This window comes from Lepidochelys kempii, chromosome 27 (genome assembly GCF_965140265.1).
Source record: "Lepidochelys kempii isolate rLepKem1 chromosome 27, rLepKem1.hap2, whole genome shotgun sequence".
Classification (NCBI taxonomy): Eukaryota; Metazoa; Chordata; order Testudines; family Cheloniidae; genus Lepidochelys; species Lepidochelys kempii.
Genome location: NC_133282.1, coordinates 4,430,932 through 4,456,328, shown reverse-complemented (window position 1 = coordinate 4,456,328; position 25,397 = coordinate 4,430,932). Strand labels below are relative to the sequence as shown.

Below are 25,397 nucleotides of genomic sequence, written 5' to 3'. Positions count from 1 at the left end.
TGTTAAAAAATAAAAATTCTTATTTACTCCGTAGTTGAGTTCAGTGATAATGCTGGGTACACCAGGCTTTAAGCAGTGCACTACATGCAGAGAGACAATCCCGGTGTCTGACGGACACACTCAATGTGTCTGCTATCTTGGTGAATCCCATGTTCCCCAGAAAAGTGCCCATTGCAGCAAATTGAAAGCTAGGGCACAAAGGGACAGGGACCTGAGGCTTAAGCTCATTTTAATGGAGAAGTCCTTGAGACCAGCCTCTGATCCAGGACAAGAAACCCCTTCCCGGTACGGGTCACCAGTTCCCTCAGCACTGAGGTCCCCAAAATCCAACAGACCTGCCACGAAATGGTCGTCCTCCTCATCCCAAAGAGAGCAGACCAGCAAAAAACAGCCTCCAATTAAATTGCTCTCATTGTGCTCTCAGGTGCAGTGGTCTCAAGTTGCAGTGGGGGAGGTCTAGGTTGGATATTAGGAAAAACTATTTCACTAGGAGGGTGGTGAAGCACTGGAATTGGTTACTTAGGGAGGTGGTGGAATCTCCTTCCTTTGAGGTTTTTAAGGTCAGGCTTGACAAAGCCCTGGCTGGGATGATTTAGTTGGGGTTGGTCCTGCTTTGAGCAGGGGATTGGACTAGATGACCTCCTGAGGTCCCTTCCAACCCTGATATTCTATGATTCTATGGTCCACAGCCAAGACAAGCCTAATATAAACCTTCTAGAACTCCACGCCATCCGCAATGCCTGCCTCCACTTCCTGCCGTTCATAAAAAATCAACACATAAGGGTCATGACCAACAACATTGCCTTCATGTTCCGTATAAACAGGCAAGGGGGAGCCAGATCACATTCGCTCTGCACTGAGACCATCAAACTTGGAATCTCTGTTAATTCAACACAACATCCATATCTTAGCTTCTTACCTACCTGGATCCCAGAGCACAACAGCAGACAAACTCAGCAGATGATTTCCATGTGACCATGAATGGGATTTGAGCAATCCAATACTGCAACATGTATTCCGACTATGGGGTCACCCACACATCAACCTATTTGCCACTGCCCACAACACAAAGTGTGAAAAATTTTGCTCCAGGGCAGGTCTGGGGAAGCAATCCATGGGAGACGCGTTCCTAATCAGCTGGAACATGGACCTCCTATATTCATTCCCACCGATACCATTGCTATCCAGCAACAACCACATACCACACAACAGAACCACTAACCCAGGAACCTATCCTTGCTACAAAGCCTGTTGCCAACTGTGTCCACATATCTGTTCAGGGGACACCATCATAGGGCCTAATCCCATCAGCCACACTATCAGAGGCTCGTTCACCTGCACATCTACCAATGTGATATATGCCATCATGTGCCAGCAATGCCCCTCTGCCATGTACATTGGTCAAACTGGACAGTCTCTACGTAAAAGAATAAATGGACACTAATCAGATGTCAAGAATTATAACATTCATAAACCAGTCGGAGAACACTTCAATCTCTCTGGTCACTCCATTACAGACCTAAAAGTCTCAATATTATAACAAAAAGACTTCAGAAACAGACTCGAGAGACTGCTGAATTGGAATTAATTTGCAAACTGGGTACAATTAACTTAGGCTTGAATAGAGACTGGGAGTGGATGGGTCATTACACAAAGTAAAACTATTTCCCCATGTTTATTCCCCTCCACCCCCACTGTTCCTCAGACGTTCTTGTCAACTGCTGGTAATGGCCCACCTTGATTATCACCACAAAAGGTTTTCTCCCCCCTACCCCCGCCCCGCTCTCCTGCTGGTAATAGCTCATCTTAAGTGATCACTCTCCTTACAGTGTGTATGATAACACCCATTGTTTCATGTTCTCTGTGTATATAAATCTCCGCACTGTATTTTCCACTGAATGCATCCGATGAGATGAGCTGTAGTTCACGAAAGCTTATGCTCAAATAAATTGGTTAGTTTCTAAGGTGCCACAAGTACTCCTTTTCTTTTTGCGAATACAGACTAACATGGCTGCTACTCTGAAACAAAGCCAGAGTCATCCTAATAGCCCCCACATGGCTGAGACAACTGGTGTATCCCTACATGTCAGCAGACCCCCCAATCACACTTGCTCTCCATTCAAATCTATTGTTACAATGGGAGGGACAGTTACAACACCCCAACTTGCAGATGCTACATCTCAAGGCATGGCTTCTCTTTCATGATGAACTAAACTGTTCAGACCAGGTCCAAAGGATGTTATTCCATAGCAGGTCCCCAGTTTTTGTCAGGGTTGTGTTCTTGAAAAGGGCAACAGATACCAAAATGACGGATGCCAGGGACCCGCTGGTATAGCAGTGATGTAGGCAGGAGGGGAGGGCGGGCTGTGATGGGGGGCAGAGGGGTACAAGTGATCTGGCCGCCTCTCCCCACCTCCAGCCAGCCTTGCAGCAGCAGGGGGGAGGGGGAAGGGGAGTATAGACACTCTGGCCATGGGCTCCCAGAAAAATGGAGGCCCCCGTAAAAATATGTGCCCCACCCAGCACTTGGGGCTTGCCCCACTCCACCTGGTGCTCCTGCTAGGCATCGGGGTACGGGGGCTTGCTCCGCTCCAGCCAAGGAGCAGGGGTCGGCAGCTTGGAATGTTTGCAGTACTGTACTGTAAGTTGCAAAGGACGGATATGAGGATCGGGACCAACGTGAATCGGAACACATTCCCCTATTGATGAGCAACAGATATGCGAAACAATGGATAAGTGGGAGGCATATACCAGGGACCCCCTGTACTCGTAGCACCTCTTTCTATAAGTGGAGCAGATTTACAACATGGTGCACCGCCAAACAAACTGATGCAACATCTACACCTCTCCCTAGACTACCTCTTAGAACTAAAACAGTCGGGCCTTTCCATAGTTTACTGAAAGTACACCTGGCAGCCATCACCACTTTTCACAGAAAGATTAACAACACTACAATCTTTGCCCACCCAATCACCAAATGATTCCTCAAGGGCATACAAGCTCTATACCCAGACATCAAACCACCCACTGTATCTTGGGACTTGAATCTGGTGCTAACAACCCTTGCTCAGAAAACTTTCAAACCTCTAGCAACCTGCTCCTTATTGCACCTGTCCATGAAGGTGTCATTTCTAGTAGCTATGACATCATGCAGACATGTGGGAGAAGTAGGGGTGCTTATGGCAGACCCACCGTATTTGATCTTTTTAAAGGATAAAGTTATGCTATGTACCCATCCAAAATTTCTACCCAAGGTACATTCATTATTTCACATTAATGAACTGATGCAGCTTCTGCCTTTCTTTCCTAACCCACATGTGAACTTGTTTGAAGCTATGATGCACACCCTGGATGTTAGAAGAGCACTGGCTTTCTACCTGAACAGAACCAAACCATTTCAGACTTCTCCAAAACTCTTTGTATCCATAGTAGAACGATCCAGGGGTACATCCATGTCCACTCAGAGATTCTCTAAATGGATATCTGGGTGTATTGGCCTATGCTACCAATTAAAAGGCACCCAGCCCCCATCAACAATCGGGGTGCACTCAACCAGATCTATATCAACGTCCACAGCATTCCTAAACAATGTTCCCTTGATAGACATATGCAAGGCCTCCACCTGGGCCTCCAAACACACCTTTACGAGAGATTATGCTATTATACAAGGCCCTAAAGCGGATACCCGGCTTGGCTGAGCGATACTATCCACAGTTATCTTATCAACTCCAAAGCCCCTACCATCCAAAAGGGCACTGCTTTACAGTCACCTGGAGTGGAGCACCCACAGGGACATCTCTCTTGAAAAAGAAGAGAAGATTACTCATCTTGTGCAGGTTTCAGAGTAACAGCCGTGTTAGTCTGTATTCGCAAAAAGAAAAGGAGTACTTGTGGCACCTTAGAGACTAACCAATTTATTGGTTATGCTCTAATAAATTGGTTAGTCTCTAAGGTGCCACAAGTACTCCTTTTCATCTTGTGCAGTAACTGGAGTTCTTCAAGATGAGTGTCTCTCCCCTCTACTTCGGAGTTTGGTTCAGGCTCTGCAGTGGAGAAGGAACTGAGGAGTCTGGGTCGCACACACGATACTTCAACCGCCAACAGTAAAATTCTCCAAGCAAAAGTGCAGGGGCACACCAACATCTGCAATGGAGCACCCACAGGGACACTCATCTCGAAGAACCTTAGTTACTACACAAAGTGAGTAACCTTCTCATCTGCACACCCTGCTCAAAGATGAGCTGTTTCTGAGGGCACACAAATTTTCTAAGTAACTCTCAGTCACCTTAGTCATATGTGCAGAATTCTAAACTATTTTAAATTGTTCCTTTTTAAATTTTCTCAAAGCTTCTAATATTTTTCAGGTCCCTATGGTATCTCAATATCAAAAGTGACAAACTCTAGATTTCATTCTGTGGTTCAGCCTTTATCAAATGCCAGCATAGTGTAATTGAGCAGGTTAAAAAATCAAGTATACTTAAGTTACTGGGTTTCTTAGCCAAAACTTTTATTTTTAGCCACTGAGGCTGACAGAACACAGATTCTTTGCTCTCCTTTTCCCTTATACAATGCCTGCTCCAGCCCTTCCCCAGACAGTCCCTGGTACAAACCTCAGCTACTCAGCCTCACTACCCAGCCTTGCTTCCAACCTCCATCCAGCCTCTTGCCAACCTCCCTGCCCATATACTCTAATGCTTTGTTTTTCCTCACCCATTCACCCAGCCTTCTGTTGACTTGCTGAAGTTCACCATATGCACACATCCAATTAGTCAAAATCACACAATGCACAACCTTAACTCTGACCTCAGAATATTTTTTTTGTAGAAATACTTCCATTTTAAAAGTGTGTTTGATAAAGTAGCTAATCCTTACTGAGGTTGGGGCTAAGGTTTTGCTTTTGACCGGTTTTGAGGAATTGGGCATATGCTTTGTCGATGGTAGTGGAAATGAAGAGAAGTTTGTGGAGCTGAGGAGTCACGCATTGTGGTGATGACGGCCATGCCAAGTACCTAGATAGTGTAAATGTTTGTCTACGTGGAGAGTTGCACTAGCTTAACCAGAGGTGTAATTTTAAAACTATTTAGTTAAACCTGTTCAAACACCTGTGGTGCACTCACTGATTTCAGTGTAAGAATGGCTTATTTCAGTTTAGTTAAATTGATCAGTAACAGGGTAAAATTCCTCTGAAATAAATCACACTCAGGACAGGTCTACGCTCAGATACACTGGTATATTATTCTAGCAAAACACTCCTACTGTAGATGCAATCTTACTAATATAGCTGCCACTATATTAGGGTCTTTTGCCAGCACAACTTAATCAGTCACAAATCGTACCTCATCTCACCCCTGACTAAAATACCTATGGCAGCAAAAGTTTATAGTGTAGATCTGGCCACTTGGGTATTTGCACTGGTTTAGCTAAAGGGGTTTAATTAAATTGGTATAAATTTGTGTGTAGGCAAGGCTTCAGTGCAGATGGATTTTTACCTAACAGGTCATGTCTGTGATTTTTAATGATTGCTTTGATAGGAATTGCACTTGAGAATCTGTAACTGTAACTGAACAAAGTTTGGGGTGTGGTCATACATTCTCCCCATATTTTGTTTAAAGACTTTATCATATTATACACTTGATTCAACAATTTCTAGGTAATTTATAGAATAAGAATAAGTTACTTTGACGATAAGTCTCAACCATTAATAATGCCTTATTCCTGCCTCCCCATTGGTTCTTTGTGACAGACTCTTTTTCAAGGTAATTACTCAGCTGGACTATCCCACAATATGAATAAGGCAGAAAGTCCCAAATTATGTTGATTTATTACCCTAAGCAATGTGCAGTGAGTGTATTTAAGAGGGGAATAGATACCTCTTTAAACAAAAAGGATAGTGAGGGAGGAACTAGTGGGAGTATAAAAATGAAGAGGGTGAAAGCGGCATCCCCGCGTGGCACCTTTGTGCAGCTGCCTTCTTTCCCCAGCTTCCTGGGCATTCTTGCTGTAAATGGGAAAGAGGTTGATTGCTAACCCTGTATCAGCTTAAGCAAGCATCTTTCTTCTTTCATGTCAGCAGGTGGTATCACTTTCAGCCGTACAGCTGACTGTGAAGAGGTTTGTTGGCTATTTTCAAACCACAGGTGAGGGCATGTGATGACAATACAGTATCAAGTGCTGACTTAATGTTTATCCTGCAGTGGAGAAGCACTCATGTAATGATTTCAAAAGAAGGAAATAAAAGAGCTTTCCTTGAAAACCAACTGGAAAGGTCAAAAGGCTTGTCATTCTGCTCGCATTCTCCCTACATTCCTCTTGCTTCCAGAGCCTCATTGACATGTTAGCCGTTTGACATCAGAGGTTGATAACCTGCAGTGCACTAATGCAAAATGTATGAATGTTAAACTTCCACTTCACCTGGTGCCAGAGAGCTAATATAGTTACTGACTGTGCCTGTGCTCAACTTAAAGATCACTTTCCACTTCCTTTTCTCTGGCTAAGTTACAGTATAGTGTTAGTTTTAATATCTGATCCCTCCTCTAATGGAGCGACCTTGTTTTGCCCAGACAAGAGGATGAATTCTACTGATAGGTCACTTCTATTTCTTTCTATAAGAAGAAATCTAAAGTAGAGTCCTAGAAGGTGGTAAGGGTTCCTGGGTTCAGATAGGATTTAGGTCATACATTAAAATGAGTTTTGTTGTCAGCTTTGTTTCCTATTGGTGCCTTTTCACACTGCACAGCTACAATTAGAAGAGCTTACCCCCCACCCCGTTCTTTCCAGGATTGATACACAGGCTTGGTGCAGTATAGGACTGACTGCTTTGCTGATGGGGTACCTTGCTTTAGCTAGTAATATCTGGTTTTAATTTTTATGAGCAGTCAGATTCACTTATGTTTGTTGGAAATAATTAGGAATGAGCTGTAATTGTATTTTCATCTGGTATTGCAAGTAATCGGATAAGAAAGATTATAACTTTGATTTCTATGAGGTAAATTTGTAGGGTTGTTATCTGCAAGAAGAGTGAATGAATATGAAGGACAGGGAATGAAACCATGAAAGAAAGGGTTTGATATGAATTTTGCTTTGATTAGCCACTGGAGGTTGGGGAGACTGACACACAAATGACCAACTCGCCCGTGACTGAGCTTTCCCTCAGAGGTGAACTTTTCCAGGACTTTATCTCTTGTTGCATCCATTTAGAGGCTGCGCATGAGACTTGTCTGTGATCTAATGATTGATGTAGCATCTCAGTGTTCAAAGGAAATAGGTTAATGTCTTAAACCAGTGAGCATAATATCGCCTTTAAATTATTTTTTTGATTTGTCTATTTCCTTGGTTAGTATCTAAGGTGCCCCTAGTACTCCTTTTCTATTTCCTAACAATTTCCCAGTCCTTCCTTTTCTCTCTCTCCCACCCTTGTGACCAAGGCAGTTGGATAAGTAAAGATACACACACTAGATATGATCAATTTACCAACTGTATTCAGTAATTTACTTGTAATAATGTGGTGTTTAGCATGACAACACTGTATGAGAAAACAGAGTGGAAGACGGAGGAAAAGAAACTTTCCTTCCAAATTAGTAGAAAATCATTGTCCGGAGAAAACAGAATCAGTGGTTCATAAGGGAAGCTTCATGTCTAGATCCTGAGAGATTGTAACATCCTGAAACCTTTGGGTGCTTTCAGCAGTATAGAAGAGAGTTTAGTGACGTAAAATCTGTCAAAGAGGAGCAGTGGCTTGGGAGAACTCATGTGAAGGACAATTAAATCAGAAGTAATTGTAATTGACAGCTGTAGGTTTCATGCCAGTGAGCAGGGTTCTGAACTGGAGCACCCAGGAGGTGCCTTTGTCATCTTGAATAGCTGATTCAGTCAAGTGGTGTGAGAGTCTCTGTGGTATACAATTTACAGAAACTGAGAATAAAAGCACTAACTTCTCTCAACTCTTGCCATTCAGCTGCTGTTGCACCTTGAAGTATGGAAGATGTCATGGGCATTTTGAATAGTAAACAGTGAGCTATTTCTGGAATACCATCAGGTATAGGGTGCGAGGTTGAATTTAGAATGAATCCGCCGATTTTAACACCACCTGAAACCTACAGTTTCTTAAGAGTATCTTCTGCGAGCAGGGAGGGAGTATGAGAGGCAAGTATATCAGGGTAAACTAGATGAGTCCCAGGATAATAGCCAGTGGCAGCAAAAGAGGCTTGCCTGGTGCTTTGTAGTACTGTTGCATGCATTGTGAGCCGTTCTTCTCTATAAATTTGGTCCTATATGTGCTTGGGGAAGGAATGCCCTAAACAGTGCCAACACTGGTTCTGCTGAGACAGTGTCAGTCAATGTGAGCCATGCTGCAATGTGTCTGAGAGGCTTTCCTTTCAATCCAGGGACTCGGTATAGGAAAGGGTGTTATCAGCAAATATTTTTAAATTGTTACCATCAGATTTTACAAATGTACCACTAAATAGAAATCTCTGACAAACGACAATTTCCACATCCCCAACCTTTAGCTTTGCTACGCATCTTGTCATTTGAACCTTGGAGGCTTTGCAGAGGCAGGAGTTACTGGCTGACAGTAGTGCAGGAAATAAGTTAAAATTCTGTCTCCATGGCATCTTTGTGTTAACCTACTGATTCTTTTAGTGGCACTAAACGTATTGAGAGAGCTGTGTCACGGTGTACATTCTGTAACGGCGTGTGTCAGAAATGACCCTTGTGAAGAAAGGACACTTCTCTCATGACTTAGCCAAGATGGCTTTGGACATGAATAGAAATGATCCAGCAGAGTAGGTTTCATTGGTACAGAAGAAGGGGGGGAGGGGGGCTCAGTGCAGTTTCATGCCCTTACTAGTTAAACCCTAAAATGTTCAGCTCATGCAAATGTTTCACTTCCTTCTCATGACAGTTTTGATTTACCTGCTGTGCCTGGGACCAGTTTACACTATCCCTGTATTATACCTATAACCCCATGATTGATCCGGACATTTCCAGCTACAATCCTGGCATTCACTTGAATGTTGTTAGCATTCATAACTAGATCTGATCTGTATCGCAGCATGCCAGCATTACACTGGTTACCTCTTTACATGCATTCCAATGCAGCCAGTTAAAACTAATGGTCAGAACTGGCATGCAGGACTTACTCTTCTTCAGCAGGAAATGACTGCGTCCGTATTTTGGACTGTAGGGTTGTATTTGTAGCATTAGATTAGCACTAGCACTGTGTGGCCGATAGACGTCAGATTATGAAACTACCCAGTGTCAAGTTAACTCAGTGCAATTTTTAATGTAAACGTTGTAGAATTTATCCTCTAGATGTAAACGTTGCATGTCTACCAGCAGCTCTATTGATACTGACAGGCGTCTCTGATACATTCCACCCCATTCATCAGTGAATTAAATGGGCTCTATTTCAATTACCATACACTAAGTGAGTTTAAGCCTTCAGAGTTTGAACCAAAATTTTAGTTTAAATTTTAACAATCTTAACATGTAATTGTTTAAATCCCCACTTTTATCCATTTTGGGCTGGAGGTCTATGCATATGGCACAAGTTAATTAGTGCTAGTGAAACCTCAGGAAGGGAACACATCTTCCAAATGTCACATTCAGCACTCTAGTAGGTCAGATTTGAGTTATTGCCTCAGACAGCAAATGGTTTACCTTTCAAGATAGACAGTAGGATAAGAATTAGGTTTTGGTCAAAGCCACTAGAAGCTGAGCATCCTTTGGGAGCATCTGAACAGTGCCTTTTAAAAACAGAGGGCAGAAGGAATGTTAATCCTTTGAGAGCATCCTTGTTATACATCCAAGGAGCATCTTTTGTTTCAGACTTTCTAGGAAACCTTCTGGAAAATAGCCGGTATAAAAGGATTAGGAGGGGGATGGGTTGGAGTGAAAGTATTAGCTAAAAATACTGACACAACAAGGGTTTGTCCATTTGAAAGCAAAAATGGAGTTCCTTTGTATGCCAGCCTCTGGATGGTGCATGCATGGAGCTGCAGCTTCTCTACATATTATTTGGGATGACAGTAATTATGGAACCATTGCACTCCTGAGGCAGAAAGGATCTCCTGAGCAGAGGAATGGTTTCCATGGCAACAGCATCAGCATCTGAATGACTTCCTGTCACCCCAAGTGGGTAATATAATGAGTTCATTACTGAATTCCAAAGGAAAACATGAAAGTGGGTGAGCTGCTGCAGTCGTCGTCGTCGTCCCCCCCTCCCCCCGAGGTAGCAGTCAGAGCAGAAGGAGCCATTTAGAAATCAGACCGTGTTTGGGTGAGGGCTTCAGCCGAAGTGAAGGGATGGGATAACCACCACCCTATCTCCAGGCTCCAAACATTGATACAGATTTACTGCAGCTCAGTCGGAAGGGTGGGGAGGGCTGTATATGTTTCTAGTCTGTTTTAATGTGGGTTGGGAGCACAGTTATTTTCTTATTTTTAGAATATGAGCTTCAGTACATTGCATGAAAGAGAAACTGTTAACATGGAAATTACTCAGTGCTCCAAAAACTCCCCCTCAGCACATGCAGCTGCAGTGAGAGAAGACAGGATCTCCAGATTGCATAGAAATTAGCAAGTAACACTCAAAAAAAAAAAAAAAAAAAAAAAGTTATCTCTGAGGACCGCAATAAAGTCGCTTCAGTTGTTGCTTTCCTAACATAACCATGATTTAAAATCCAGAGGTTTTTTTTCTTTTCAAATTTTATGGGTGAGTCTCAGGGACAGCCATAAATATATAAGCGGTTGTGGAACACCTGTAATTTCTGCACTGAACCTTCCCTTCCTATCATCTTAATAAAAAAATTAGAAACAATATCCTTACTGACTGTGGCTGTTCCGAGGGACTGCAGTAAGGTGCACAAATGTGTTTATCTTTGTGTATGACAGTCATATAGGTTATTTGTAGTGCGTCTTGTAAGACGGTTATTGAGATGTAAGCAAAAGATAATACCTTTCTGAAAATAAGTAAATAAATTAACTCACCTTAGGTGTGCAGTAATTACAGAAAAACTGGGAGTGACTAATTGTCATTTTTACTTTAGTGCTATGTATTTTATTCTGTGTGATTTCAAACTCCTACATTATCCACTTGCATTACTGTCTAGTTCTTCGTAATATCTTCATGCTGAGATAGAAGATGATTTCACTGGCCTCCTCACATTAGCTCAGTGAATACATTTCTCTATGTTCCTAAGCCCAGTTTTGTTGTCCTAATGGCAGGGCAGGGGAATGTGGGTTCAGTACTGTGAATGAGGATGTGCATGTTTGTACTATCCATATACTCAGGTTTCAGAGTAGCAGCCGTGTTAGTCTGTATCCGCAAAAAGAAAAGGAGGACTTGTGGCACCTTAGAGACTAACCAATTTATTTGAGCATAAGCTTTCGTGAGCTACAGCTCACTTCATCAGATGCATTTATAAATGTATTAGTCTCTAAGGTGCCACAAGTACTCCTTTTTTTTTTTAATCCATATACTGTTATTGTATTATCCTTAGTTATCCTCTTTTGGCTCTTTGCATGGCCTTTACTTTCATCCTTATTCTAACCTCAAGTGAATGATTTGTGTGCGCTCACTCCATGTTGGTAATACATTTGTGTTTTAACTACATAACCTTTTTGCCTTCAGATTAGCTTAGCATGCTTGATTTGACTAGTGAGTAAAGCTAGCAACATGCTGTAACTGAGAGTAAGTAGGGTGCTTGTCACAAAGGAAGTTGTGCACCTTACTTCATCATAACTCTTCTTTGAAACTCTTTGAGTTACAAGTTAGAACATGTTGCATGCCGTTACAATAAGGCATGATACAGGTAGTGCTGGACTAATTAGGCCTAATAAAGAACATTTTGAAGATACCTGTGTCAAGAAGCTGTTCTTGCTCTTCACTGAGGGTATTTTCAACCAGCAGTGAACATGTCCCATTGCCTGAGCCTGTGCTAAATTCTTCTTTCTGGACTACTTGCTATTTTATTTCCCCTGCTCTCTTAGCACTCTGTTTGCATAGCTGAGATCCCCGTCCTTGGATTTTCAGCTAAGCATTTCAGCAAGAACTGCACCTGTGCTGTACAGATTGTTTGAAAGAAAAAGCTTCCTAATATGGTTGTCTGAAACACTGTATTGATCTTTCTTCCACTAATTCTGCTCTGTCAACAAATTTTTACATCAGTATTTCTTGGGACTTTTATGAAACATTCAACTTTAGACTGAATTTTCTATGCTTCGTTTCGGCCTGAAGACCTCTTTTAAGATAGAGGGAAAATATATATATTTGCATCAGGCTAGAGCAGTACCAGCTCAAGTTCTAAAACTTTGCATGTCAGTAGTTCATGACTGATGCTTGCTTGGTTACAAACGAGTTTTTGTTTAATTGCACATAGTGCGTCCACAGTAGATTATTTTTCATAAGGTATGTAGGGGCACATTTAACAATGCCCTGCATGAATATGTGCAGTTGGCTAAGTGTCCATTTGTGAACTCAATAAACTTACAATGTCTACTGGTAGAGCCAGAGGATCTTATAAGTTACCCAAGGTAAGTAGCTTCATATTTTCTTTTCTTTAAATGTGAAAAACTAGGGTTAATGCAATAAGATGAAATGTAAACAGTCAGGTCAGACCACAAAAGTTCAACAGATAAGGTGCTGTGATGATATCTGTTCCACATTGCTCATCTTTTACGTTTTGTGGTATACATCCATAATTAAAAGAAAAATACATAAAGAAAATGCGACACGCAGGTGTGTATGAGATGCATAACATAAGGCTGCTCTAGCAGCATTAACTCAGCCACAGAGTATGTGCCTGTATCTTGGTTTTTTTTCTTCCTCCCTTGTTAAATGTAACACTTACAGATCATTCTCTGTTTAATATGCTATTAAATACCTAGGTTTTTCAGTGTGGGACATTTAGTGTTGCCACAATAACCTTGACTCTTCCATTTCCTGATCTGAGAGTTGGAACTGTCAGGCACAACATTGGACCTTCTCTAGCTTTGTGCATTTAATATAATGAACGCTAAGGCTGAACGTCAAAATATGGAACTGAAAACAATCTGTGTAACCCAAAGAAGAACTGAGGTGCCTAATAAATGTCAGTGGATTAAAATGCCGGAAGAAACATGCCATGGAAACCAGTCTCTTTGCACTGTTGCTCTAAATGCAAAGTATTCAGGTAATTAAATGGCACCTTCTAGTAATGTGAACTGAAATGGGGAGAGACTTTCTAAGGGGAAGTTCTTGCTTTAGAAAACAGAACAGGCAGTCCCCAGCCATAGAATGAAGGAGGCTTCAATAATATAAGAAACTTTCTAGCAAAAGATGAGTGAATGCAAGAAACAGCTGATGGTAGATGGGCTCCATGATTTCTCGCTGTTGCTGTTTTTCAGCAAATGTCAAAACTTAATATTAATTTCTCGTTTTCCCATTTCCTTCTGCCCTTCCTTCCCTCCACCACTCTCAGAAAAAATAGAAGTATGTGTTAGTATGATTGAACGCCTTGACACATGGTTTGTGGGGGTGAGGGAATGTGCACAAACGGAAATGAAATAGTGTAAGCAACGGATAGTTGCTCATTGAACCCTACCACCCACCTGTTGTTCTACAGTCAGAAAGGGAACAGCAGGTGTTGTGGCAGATCTGTGCATGTTTAAAAATAAAGCAACTGGAAATAAAAAGTACCACTTTGTCAGAAGCTGCAAATCTCCATGTGCCTGACCATTGCAGCTGATCAAAGTGGCCTGGTATATTTAGGACATTGTTGTATGGCAGTAGCATCTGTGGAATGAAACCCAATCAAAATGGATGTTGTTAATTCTAGTGAGGAGGGGGTTTACATTGACAAAAGATGCACTTTCTCCAAGTCATTCTTTCCAGTGGTTGTGCCTTGTCTCCAAAGCAACAGGGACAGACCAGATCTTTGCTGTGAGCCTGGTTTTAGGCCCACCTGTGGAAGAGCTCTCCAGAATTGTCTGTCTCAACGACTTCACAGGCAGCAGTCTCCTGTTCTCCCTTTGGATCAAAACTTTGTAAAGACTTAACTAAATTCCTTTATTGGCTTTGCCATTTTTCTCCTCAGAATTGCAAAACTCAAATTGTTTTTTGGCTTCCTGAGGAAGGTTTGAAGGTAGCCCTTTGCTCTCAGAAATGGCCAGCAGACAGCCAGGGGAAGCAAGAAGAAATATTCTCACTCTCCCTCTCACACACACACGGCAAACTCCCAGGGCACAGGTGAGGTGCTCAGCCAGTGCACTGGCAGGGTATGGGATAAGGCAATTGAGGAGGCTTCAGGGGAATTCTGCTCTCAGCTGGTTTGTTGGCAAGATCCATACTGAGACGGTTAAAGGTTGCAGATTCTCCCCCACCCCCAAACTGTTTACCTTCACTGCCTCAGCTGTTATAAAAGGTGCCAGCTGCTCCTGAAGCCAGCTGGTTCAAGTTATTTGTCTCTAGCATCTCTGGCTTCCTCCTCATGCTGGGTAGTCAGCCTCCACTTGACTAGGACCAAGCAGCAGGGAACTTGGAGTGAAGTGATTCAGACAAAGGAGTAAAGTCCTTTCTTCCTTCCAGTCAGAATCATCAGGCTGGCACTAATAATTAACCATCGAAACAACTTTTCTCGGAATGTGATGGATCCTCTGTCACTTGAGGTCCTTAAATCAGCATTTGATACCTTTCTAAAAGATACTCTAGCTCAACCAGAAGTTACATGTTTGAACACGTGGTGAAATTCTGTGACTTGTATTATGCAGACTGTCAGCCTAGATGATCATAATGGTCCCTTCTGTCCTTAACATCTATGAATCACACAGGTATTCACAAAGATTGTAGTCCTTCCTCCCTTCATGTAAAAGGGATACATGTCTGTATAGGTCTATCCTTATTTGGATTACCTTCTCATTAGGTCCTCTTCACAGGTCAGTTCTGCTAAGAAGGTAGAAAACCTTCCTCACTGCTCAGGGCAGCAGCCTTGATCATGTCCCTGGGTTAGAAGGTCTCATTCTGTTCTTCAGAATTCCACATGTTAAAGGAGAAGAAAGTCAAGATTACCCCGCTCGTCAAGATTACCCAGCTCATCAAGATGCACTTAGACCCAAGGGAATGCAGCCTAGCCATCCTTTAGAACATCACAGGTCAGGTTGATTTGATGAACATATTTGCATCCAGGTCCCAAGGGAAAATCAAAAGGTACTACAAGTGAAGGCTGTGGATAGTTTACCTCAGTAGTACTCTCCAAACCTTCTATATGAATCCTAACCCCATTCCCACCCTTTCAACCACTGAGAGTTAAAGAATATTGCAAAAGAAGAAACTATGGTGATTCTGGTCACCTTTTCATTGACCCCTAGGTTTTAGTTCTAAGACCTGATTGAAACGTAACTGGAGAACATCTTCCAGTGCCAAAATACAACCACCCTATAGTGCAACAGGGACCTGTGTCTGAATCAAAAATCCAGTGCTGCCAAAAGTGCCAGCTGAGAAGGAACAGAGGGCCTGACCATTCAGCTCAGAGTCACAGTTGGGAAAGACAAGTCTGCCTGCACTGTAAGAAATCCACGAGACTCATTACCGTCACATAAAAGATTCCTGAGGACCAATCCTCCAGTAATATGCAGATTCTTGTCACGATTGTGAGCTGTGTGCTGCAAGCCCTTATAAAACTGCCTTTCTAGCATAACCAGTCAGTATTTCTCTACACAAGGGTGAGCAAACTATGGGCTGCATCCAGCCCATCAGACATTTTAATCCTTCCCTCGAGCTACTGCCAGGGAGTGGGGTTTGGGGCCTGCCCCGCTCTGCATGGCTTCTGGAAGCAGCGGCATGTCCCCCATCCGGCTCCTATGCGTAGGGACAGTGAGGGAGCTCCGCACGCTGACCCTGCCCCAAGTGCTGCCCCTGCAGCTCCCATTGGCCGGTAACCATGGCCAATGGGAGCTGCGGGAGTGGCAGCGCGTGCAGGGCCACCTGCACATGCTGCCGCATAGGAGCTGGAGGGGGGACATACTGCTGCTTCCGGGAGCTGCTTGAGGTAAGCGCTGCCTGAAGCCTGCACCCCTGACCTCCTACTGCACCCCAACCCCCTGCCCTGATCCCCCTCCCGCCCTCCAAACCCCTCGATCCCAGCCCAGAGCACCCTCCTACACCCCAAAACCTCATCCCCAGCCCCACCCCAGAACCCTCATGACTCCCAACCCCCTGCCGAAGCCCCCTTCCACACCCTGAACTCCTAATTTCTGGCCCCACCCCAGAGCCCGCACCCCCAGCCAGAGTCTTCACCGCATCCTGCAACCAACCCCAATTTCATGAGCATTCATGGCCCACCATACAATTTCCATACCCAGATGTGGCCCTCGGCCAAAAAGTTTGCCCACCCCTGCTCTACACCCTTGTTACTAAAAGTATCTTGCCTTCTTGTTACCTCCACGATCAGGGGGATTTTGGAGTTTGGCCTGCTGGCTACGGAACCTCAGTTGCACCTATTTCATCAAACATAGTAATTCTTTGACAGGCCTTCATTTCCAAGGTTACTATAACCTGCCTGTTCTATATGGAAGTGGTATTGTCATCATCCTATCTGAATTCAAACATTTTAGATAAGTAGAAGGGCATAAGTTGCGTGCAGACCAGGTCATTAATAGGGTAAAGGTGTATAAAGTAGAGGTACTGAGTCTCAGGTACAATTCCTCCCGTTACTGCTCACTCCTTGAAAGGAGCAATAATTTTCTGGGTGGAGAGATTGCACACATCAAATGATAACTGCAAGGCTAACACTTGCTCTTCCAGGCACACTTTCTCAAAGCACTGCATAGAGTCAGCATCCTTGTGATGCTGGCAGACCAGGCCCCAGCTCATGCCAGTACCTCAGGCCAATTCACTTGTGTATTAGTATAGATCAAAGTGATTGTTAAATGTATAAGAGTGTATTTGGTGTTTAAACTTCATGAAAAATACTCGGTTGATACTTGTGTTGTTTTTAGGGCTGTCAATTAATCGCAGTTAACTCACGCGATTAACTCAAAAAGATTAATTGCAATTGAAAACATTGCGATTAATCGCAGTTTTAATCACACTGTTAAACAATAGAATACCAATTGAAATGTATTAAAAATTTTTGGATGTTTTTCTACATTTTCAAATATATTGAGATCAGTTACAACACAGAATACAAAGCGTACAGGGCTCACTTTATATTATTTTTATTACAAATATTTGCACTCTAAAAAAGATAAAAGAAATAGAATTTTTCAATTCACTTCATACAAGTACTGTAGTGCAATCTCTTTATCATGAAAGTGCAACTTACAAATGTAGAATTATGTACAAAAATACAAAACTGCACTCAAAAACAAAACAATGTAAAACTTGTAGGCTCTAAAGTCCACTCGGTCCTATTACTTGTTCAGCCAATCACTAAGACAAACAAGTTTGTTTACATTTATGGGAGATACTGCTGCTTGCTTATTTACACCATCACCTGAAAGTGAGAACAGGCATTCACATGGCACTTTTGTAGCCAGTGTTAGAACGTATTTACGTGCCAGATATGCTAAACATTCATATGCCCCTTCATGCTTCGGCCACCATTCTAGAGGACATGCTTCCATGCTGATGACGCTCGTTAAAAAAAAAAGTGCTAATTAAATTTGTGACTGAACTCTTTGGGGGAGAATTGTATGTCTCTTGCTCTGTTTTACCCGCATTCTACCATCTATTTCATGTTATAGCCATCTCGGCCAGTACATGTTGTACGCCTTAAGAACACTTTCACGGCAGATTTGATAAAATGCAAATATCTATGTAAATATCTTGCGACACCAGCTACAAAAGTGCCATGAAAACGCCTGTTCTCAGTGTCAGGTGACATTGTAAACAAGAAGCAGGCAGCATTATCTCCTGCAAATGTAAACAAACTTGTTTGTCTGAGCCATGAGTGAACAAGAAGTAGGACTGAGTGGGACTTGTAGGCGCTAAAGTTTTACATTGTTTTATTTTTGAGTGCAGGGGTTTTTTGTACATAATTCTATATCATGAAAGCTGAACTTCCAAATGAAGAGATTGCACTACATTATTTGTATTAGGTGAATTGAAAAATACTATTTCCTTTCTTTTTTACAGTGCAAATATTTGTAATAAAAATAATATAAAGTGAGCACTGTACACTTTGTATTCTGTGTGGTAATTGAAATCAATATATTTTAAAATGTAGAAAACATCCAAAAATATTTAAATAAATGGTATTCTATTATTCTTTAAAAGTGCGATTAATCACGATTAATTTTTTTAATCGCTTGACAGCTCTAGTTGTTTTCACTTATCTGCATCCCATTATAATGTAGGAGCAAACATTTACATTATGTATACCCCTGTAACTAAATAATCAATCAAACGAGCATTAAACGAAAAAGAAGCCTTGTGGCAGGCAAATGAAGAACTTTAACAGAGAAGTGCTAATTTCAAAGCAGGTGGTCATTGTGTGTGATGATCGGAGGCCAAAGACCCAAAATGCATTCCTCACTCTCCATCATCAAAGGAAAAGCCCACATGGGTAGTGACGCTGTCAGCTTGTTTTCTGTCAGAAGAAGCTAGAACCAGAAGAAGTGTGGATTCAAGGAAAAATCCAGCATCTCTGAACTGTCTGGACTCTTAGAGGGAAGTGTACCAGATGCAAAGCAGAGCTCCCCTGAGACAATCTGGGACTCATGAAAAGACTTTTGACAATCTGGCAGTTTATTGCATCACTGCCACTATTTGGGATTACAAACTGTGACTCACCTCTACATATATTTTACCTGCTTCAACCTCTCAATAGCTCTCATTTCCTTTTCTTAGCTAATAAACATTTAGTGAGTTTACTATAGAATTGGATACCAGCATTGTCTTTTGTGTAAGATCTATGATTGATTATGCGATAACTATGATAACTTCTATGATGAGATAACTGGCTCTGTGGATGAGGGGAAAGCAGTGGGCGTGTTATTCCTTGACTTTAGCAAAGCTTTTGACACAGTCTCCCACAGTATTCTTGCCAACAAGTTAAAGAAGTATGGGCTGGATGAATGGACTATAAGATGGATAGAAAGCTGGCTAGATTGTCGGGCACAACAGGTAGTGATCAATGGCTCCATGTCTAGTTGGCAGTCGATATCAAGTGGAGTGTCCCAAGGGTCAGTCCTGGGGCTGGTTTTGTTCAATATCTTCATTAAAGATCTGGAGGATGGTGTGGATTGCACTCTCAGCAAATTTGCGGATGACACTAAACTGGGAGGAGTGGTAGATACGCTGGAGGGCAGGGATAGGATACAGAGGGACCTAGACAAATTGGAGGATTGGGCCAAAAGAAATCTGATGAGGTTCAACAAAGACAAGTGCAGAGTCCTGCAATTAGGACGGAAGAATCCCATGCATCGCTACAGACTAGGGACCGAATGGCTCGGCAGCAGTTCTGCAGAAAAGGACCGAGGGGTTACAGTGGACAAGAAGCTGGATATGAGTCAACAGCGTGCCCTTGTTGCCAAGAAGGCCAATGGCATTTTGGGCTTTATAAGTAGGGGCATTGCCAGCAGATCGAGGGATGTGATCGTTCCCCTCTATTCGACATTGGTGAGGTCTCATCTGGAGTACTGTGTCCAGTTTTGGGCCCCACACTACAAGGAGGATGTGAAAAAATTGGAGAGAGTCCAGCGGAGGGCAACAAAAATGATTAGGGGACTGGAACACATGACTTATGAGGAGAGGCTGAGGGAACTGGGATTGTTTAGTCTGCGGAAGAGAAGAATGAGGGGGGATTTGATAGCTGCTTTCAACTACCTGAAAGGGGGTTCCAAAGAGGATGGCTCTAGACTGTTCTCTGTGGTAGCAGATGACAGAACGAGGAGTAATGGTCTCAAGTTGCAGTGGGGGAGGTTTAGGTTGGATATTAGGAAAAACTTTTTCACTAGGAGGGTGATGAAGCACTGGAATGCGTTACCTAGGGAGGTGGTGGAATCGCCTTCCTTTGAATTTTTTAAGGTCAGGCTTGACAAAGCCCTGGCTGGGATGATTTAGTTGGGGATTGATCCTGCTTTGAGTAGGGGGTTGGACTAGATGACCTCCAGAGGTCCCTTCCAACCCTGATATTCTATGATAAGTCTTTATTTTCTTGAAACTTGCCCACCCTGACTTTCGCCTCCTACTGCATTCTCCTTCAAATGAGTTGTCTCTGCTCAGCTGCTGACCCATGTAAATATATTTGTCAATCTCCTTGTAGCAGACTGCAAACTCACCGGTGCGGTGCCTCCTGCTGGTCATCTGGAAATTAGCTCTTTTCCAGTTTCGGAGCACCCTCTGCTGGCCGGTGTCTCGCCTGCCTCCGGCCCCCGTGTCGCTCCCGGACCCAGTGCCCCTTTTCTTGGGGTTCTGCCCCCAGCAATACCCCACACTCTGGGTCTCCCCTCCCAGGGGAACCCCTCAACCCTCTATGCCCACCTTGCCTCAGTGGCTACTGCCAGTCATCATCTAGCCCCCTCTCACTGGGGCAAACTGCAGTCTGTAAAAGCCTCTCATCATTGGCAGGGGGGTAGGACCAGCTGCCTCTGCCTATCCCCAGGCTACACCTCTGTAGCCCCAGTACCTGTTTTGGCCTTACCCAAGGCCTCAGCCTGGGGAGTTGCCAGGCTGGAGCTCCCCAGCTCCTCTTGCCTTTCCCCAGCACTGCTCTGCTTCCACTACCCTGCTCCCAGGCAGCTAGGCCCTTCTCCCTCCAAGGCTGGTGAGAGACTGACTCAGCTCCTGGCTCACAGCCCTTTTATAGGGCCAGCTGTGGCCTGATTAGGCATGGCCCCAGCTGTGGCTGCTTCCCCAATCAGCCTAGCCTTTTTCCACTGGAGCGGGGTAACTGCCCCGCTACACTCCTCGATTTCTTTCCCGTTTATAGTGATGATTCCTTCTGCACAATGCTCATTCCAGATCCACTTCGTCTTCTAAGTTTAGAAGTGTGTGCAACAAGAGTGATGTAGTGGTGGGAGTCTGCTATAGACCACCGGACCAGGGGGATGAGGTAGATGAGGCTTTCTTCCGGCAGCTCGCGGAAGCTACTAGATCGCATGCCCTGATTCTCATGGGTGACTTTAATTTTCCTGATATCTGCTGGGAGAGCAATACAGCGGCGCATAGACAATCCAGGAAGTTTTTGGAAAGCGTAGGGGACAATTTCCTGGCGCAAGTGCTAGAGGAGCCAACTAGGGGGGGGCGCTTTTCTTGACCTGCTGCTCACAAACCGGGTAGAATTAGTGGGGGAAGCAAAAGTGGATGGGAATCTGGGAGGCAGTGACCATGAGTTGGTTGAGTTCAGGATCCTGACGCAGGGAAGAAAGGTAAGCAGCAGGATACGGACCCTGGACTTCAGGAAAGCAGACTTCGACTCCCTCAGGGAACGGATGGCCAGGATCCCCTGGGGGACTAACTTGAAGGGGAAAGGAGTCCAGGAGAGCTGGCTGTATTTCAAGGAATCCCTGTTGAGGTTACAGGGACAAACCATCCCGATGAGTCGAAAGAATAGTAAATATGGCAGGCGACCAGCTTGGCTTAATGGTGAAATCCTAGCGGATCTTAAACATAAAAAAGAAGCTTACAAGAAGTGGAAGGTTGGACATATGACCAGGGAAGAGTATAAAAATATTGCTCGGGCATGTAGGAATGTTATCAGGAGGGCCAAATCGCACCTGGAGCTGCAGCTAGCCAGAGATGTCAAGAGTAACAAGAAGGGTTTCTTCAGGTATGTTGGCAACAAGAAGAAAGCCAAGGAATGTGTGCGCCCCTTACTGAGTGAGGGAGGCAACGTAGTGACAGAGGATGTGGAAAAAGCTAATGTACTCAATGCTTTTTTTGCCTCTGTTTTCACTAACAAGGTCAGCTCCCAGACTGCTGCGCTGGGCATCACAAAATGGGGAAGAGATGGCCAGCCCTCTGTGGAGATAGAGGTGGTTAGGGACTATTTAGAAAAGCTGGACGTGCACAAGTCCATGGGGCTGGACGAGTTGCATCCGAGAGTGCTGAAGGAATTGGCGGCTGTGATTGCAGAGCCATTGGCCATTATCTTTGAAAACTCGTGGCGAACCGGGGAAGTCCCGGATGACTGGAAAAAGGCTAATGTAGTGCCAATCTTTAAAAAAGGGAAGAAGGAGGATCCTGGGAACTACAGGCCAGTCAGCCTCACTTCAGTCCCTGGAAAAATCATGGAGCAGGTCCTCAAAGAATCAATCCTGAAGCACTTGCATGAGAGGAAAGTGATCAGGAACAGCCAGCATGGATTCACCAAGGGAAGGTCATGCCTGACTAATCTAATCGCCTTTTATGATGAGATTACTGGTTCTGTGGATGAAGGGAAAGCAGTGGATGTATTGTTTCTTGACTTTAGCAAAGCTTTTGACATGGTCTCCCACAGTATTCTTGTCAGCAAGTTAAGGAAGTATGGGCTGGATGAATGCACTACAAGGTGGGTAGAAAGCTGGCTAGATTGTTGGGCTCAACGGGTAGTGATCAATGGCTCCATGTCTAGTTGGCAGCCGGTATCAAGTGGAGTGCCCCAAGGGTCGGTCCTGGGGCCGGTTTTGTTCAATATCTTCATAAATGATCTGGAGGATGGTGTGGATTGCACTCTCAGCAAATTTGCGGATGATACTAAACTGGGAGGAGTGGTAGATACGCTGGAGGGGAGGGATAGGATACAGAAAGACCTAGACAAATTGGAGGATTGGGCCAAAAGAAATCTGATGAGGTTCAATAAGGATAAGTGCAGGGTCCTGCACTTGGGACGGAAGAACCCAATGCACAGCTACAGACTGGGGACCGAATGGCTAGGCAGCAGTTCTGCGGAAAAGGACCTAGGGGTGACAGTGGACGAGAAGCTGGATGTGAGTCAGCAGTGTGCCCTTGTTGCCAAGAAGGCCAATGGCATTTTGGGATGTATAAGTAGGGGCATAGCGAGCAGATCAAGGGACGTGATCGTTCCCCTCTATTCGACATTGGTGAGGCCTCATCTGGAGTACTGTGTCCAGTTTTGGGCCCCACACTTCAAGAAGGATGTGGATAAATTGGAGAGAGTCCAGCGAAGGGCAACAAAAATGATTAGGGGACTGGAACACATGAGTTATGAGGAGAGGCTGAGGGAGCTGGGATTGTTTAGCCTGCAGAAGAGAAGAATGAGGGGGGATTTGATAGCTGCTTTCAACTACCTGAAAGGGGGTTCCAAAGAGGATGGCTCTAGACTGTTCTCAATGGTAGCAGATGACAGAACGAGGAGTAATGGTCTCAAGTTGCAGTGGGGGAGGTTTAGATTGGATATTAGGAAAAACTTTTTCACTAAGAGGGTGGTGAAACACTGGAATGCGTTACCTAGGGAGGTGGTAGAATCTCCTTCCTTAGAGGTTTTTAAGGTCAGGCTTGACAAAGCCCTGGCTGGGATGATTTAACGGGGAATTGGTCCTGCTTTGAGCAGGGGGTTGGACTAGATGACCTTCTGGGGTCCCTTCCAACCCTGATATTCTATGATTCTATGTGTTCACTTTCAACCCGATATCATGTGAAGGTGTTCGCAGTTGCTGCAGTTTGTTCTCCAGTTCTGCTGTGTCCTTTGCCAGTATTATGCAGTCATCGACGAAGAGAAGAGCGTTAACTTCCCCGTCAATTCTGATTCCTTCCTCCCAGTTCAATTTCTTGAACAGCGACTCCAGTTCTGCTGCAAACAGCTTCGGTGAGATTGTGTTGCCTTGTCTGACTCCTCTACGTATAGTAATAATGTCGGGGACATTGAATAATATTATCTCTGTCGAGCAATTGCAATTAATTTCTTTCAGCAGCTCAGTGTACCTCGGGTCAATTCTGATTTCATTGAGCACATTGAGTACAGTGTTACTCTCCACCGAGTTGAATGCCTTTTTGTAGTTGACAAATGCAGTGCACAATGGTACTTTGTATCCCTTGCATTTTTTTCAATGAGCCGCCCAACTGAGGGGATGTAATCAGTTGTCAGATACCCTGATCAGAAACCAGCTTGTTCTCTGCTTTTGTGCATTTTGAGGTCCTTTTTAATCCGATTGAGTATGATGTGGTTAAAGTCTTTATACACTTGTGAGAGGAGTATGATCAGACAGCAGTTGCTCTGTTTTTCTGGATCACCTTTCTTCATCAATAATATTGTTTTCGATTTCTTCCATACATCTGGAACATGCTTGCTATTGATGTAGATGGTGAACCATTGCGCCAATGCTTTGAAGAGAGTATCTTCCCCTGCTTTGAGATATTCTGGACGAATATTGTCCACTCCCAGACTCTTCCCTCTGTTTATGTTATAAACTGCGTATTCAGTTTTTTCCCCAGATAACGTTGGAAACGTCTTCTGTAAACTCCTGCCTTGACTGTGTACACTGGACATTGACATGCGAGGAGTAGTGGAATAGCCTAACAGTGTGGCTTCACACAATGTACTCACCAAGCAAACAGTCCGTGAATGTTATAGGAACAGTTCTCACCAAAGTAACATTATATCTACCGTGGTGGAATAATCACAAATAGGTATGTGAGCGTTCCCTTTCTTTCCCTCTAACCAGATAGGACAGTCATTACAGATGCCTTCCTCTTAGGCTAGGGAGCCCATGTAGACAGCCACACAGCAAAGGGTACTTGGATGTCCCAAGAGGCCAGGATGGACATGAACATTCTGGAATTGTGGGCAGTCTGAGAGATTTATGAAGCCTTTCTCCCACTCATCAGTGTCACCATGTCCTCATAATGTCAGACAAATGATGACTGCCTTTTGCATCAACAGGGAGGGAAGAGTGAGATCTAGACCCAAGGGCAGAAGCAGTCAGTCTATGGAATTGGTGTATCAGTAATTGAATCACCCTTTCACCAGTTTACTTTCCAGGGAATCAAAATGTGTTGGCAGACTCCTCCCTCAGCAGGCACTTTGCTATCAACCACAAGTGGGAGCTACTTGACTCTGTGCTAAGCAGTATTTTGGTCTATGGGGAACACTCACAAGGGAACTGTTCACCTCCCAAAAGAACAGGAAGTACAATGTATACTGCTTCAAAGGAGCCCTAGTGCTTCATTCTTAGGGTGACAATCTCCTCCTACAGTGGTCAGCTCATCTTAACTATGCCTTCCCTCCCTTGTGCTCCTACTCGGGCATGGTTTTTGGGTAAGCATCAATTCTAGATCCTTCACACTCTGAAGCCATGTAAAACATACTTACTGATAGTCAAAAAGATTCCACAAGGAAATGCTACTTATCCTAGTGAAAGAGTTTATCTGGGCACACAAAAAAATTTTATATTCCCCTTATTCTGGATAATCTTCTTTCGCTCAAAACAGCTGGTCTTCCCATCAACTCTTTACAGGTCCACATGGCAACAATCACTGT

The 25,397-nt window shown here is 43.8% G+C and overlaps 2 protein-coding genes and 1 long non-coding RNA gene across 6 annotated transcripts in view; 1 reads left to right on the top strand and 2 right to left on the bottom strand.

Moving 5' to 3' along the window:
- The window catches only part of CDK5R1 (cyclin dependent kinase 5 regulatory subunit 1), a 70,295-nt gene that overhangs the window by 7,778 nt on the left and 37,120 nt on the right, over positions 1–25,397 (bottom strand). The window lies entirely within an intron of this gene.
- Positions 1–25,397, top strand: part of MYO1D (myosin ID) — a 356,217-nt gene that overhangs the window by 299,951 nt on the left and 30,869 nt on the right. The window lies entirely within an intron of this gene.
- LOC140904022 (uncharacterized) lies at positions 360–21,438 on the bottom strand. Its single transcript, XR_012156414.1, has 3 exons — positions 20,260–21,438; positions 14,890–15,003; positions 360–456 (listed from the first exon to the last, which is right to left on the bottom strand). It is a non-coding gene; the product is annotated as an uncharacterized lncRNA (long non-coding RNA).